Here is a 1,529-nt window from a genome sequence, read left to right on the forward strand (position 1 = left end):
GAGAATGCAACTGATATGATTCAAAACCCGGTGTTATACCCAAAATATAACCACCTAATAGGATCGTACCACGTCATCGGGGGATGATGACCCGAGATCCGATGAATCATACCCGAGACAAAATCCATAAATAGAAAACCAAGTACAGTTTCAGGAGCCACACAATCATCCCTTTCCATATGGAAATTACTAAAAAAGAAGTTGGAAGAAAGGAAAGAAAGGATCTCGTTCCTAAAGAGATCTCTCTCAGAAATATTCTCACAAAGAATGGAAACTACCATACGAGGACTCTCGCAAGAACCACCTACTCCTTAGCTAAATGCTATATATTCTCAAGTATAAGCCCTTACAAAGCATCTTCACTATTCTCAATTGTTGTTCAAAAAGATCTGACTTAGGCATCAGAGAGTCCCCCGCTAGTAAAAACTGGTTCTTTGGTGTCAATCTTGTTCTCTTGTGCAAGTCTGAGCCCAGAAGGACTCTTGGTGGAGATTTCTTGACGCAACACCCGGATTGAAATGAAACCAAACCGATCTACCTCGATAAGAAATCGATAACAATCCAAACCCATTAAAAAAAGTAGTTTTTTTTTCTCCGCATAGTTTGTATAAATATATATGTTAAATCGAACTCACGGATTTAGATAATATTCTATTTGTTTTCGGACGGATTCAGATAATATCCTATCCATTTTGTTGACGAGGATTAGGGTTGAGAATTGAGAGTTCAATAACTACCCTTTCTTCGACTCTTCGTAGTATTTGATTTTCTTACATTTTTTAATTTTTAATTTTATTTTGTATTTATTTCAATAGATATGTGATTCCATGTATCACAGTGTATAAAACAAGATATATAAACCAATAGAAAATCTAGAAAAATAATTACATTATCTTAACTTATAAAATTATAAAAATAAAAAATAAGATCCAATAAGGTAACTTAATCAGATAAACAGACACAAATATATTTCAGCCATTTTATCACTGTCGGATTGCTAAACGAATTGGATAATAATCGGTCAAATAGGGGGATTATCATATTCATATCCGATTTGTTTTCGAATTCTCCTAAACAGATACAGACACGGATTGAATACGGTTTTTTTGATTATCCATTGACATCCTTACCGGTAACAAACCCGAAACCAAACTGGTCCAAAACTGAACTTTCCTTATCAGTTTGGTTTTGGATTCACCATTCCCACATCGAAGTTGACTCAACCTAAACCAAAACCATAACCAACCAAAACTGACTGATTTACACTCACAACCCATGGTTTGAAGAATTGGTATCGGATGATCAATTGGTCTGGTAATGGGCATTGACCGATATTAATTCTTGTTTTTTTTTTTTTTTTTGATAAAATATTAATTCTTGGTCGATCACTCGATCTTGTACAAATGGACCGGTACGGACCAAGGGTAAAAACGAAAAAATAAAAATTTAAATATAAACAAGGTAGCTTTTAGCTAAAACCCTGAACATTGGTGCCTGGGAGTCTCTCTTTTCTTGTCCACTGTTTACGT

This window comes from Telopea speciosissima, chromosome 8 (genome assembly GCF_018873765.1).
Source record: "Telopea speciosissima isolate NSW1024214 ecotype Mountain lineage chromosome 8, Tspe_v1, whole genome shotgun sequence".
NCBI lineage: Eukaryota > Viridiplantae > Streptophyta > Magnoliopsida > Proteales > Proteaceae > Telopea > Telopea speciosissima.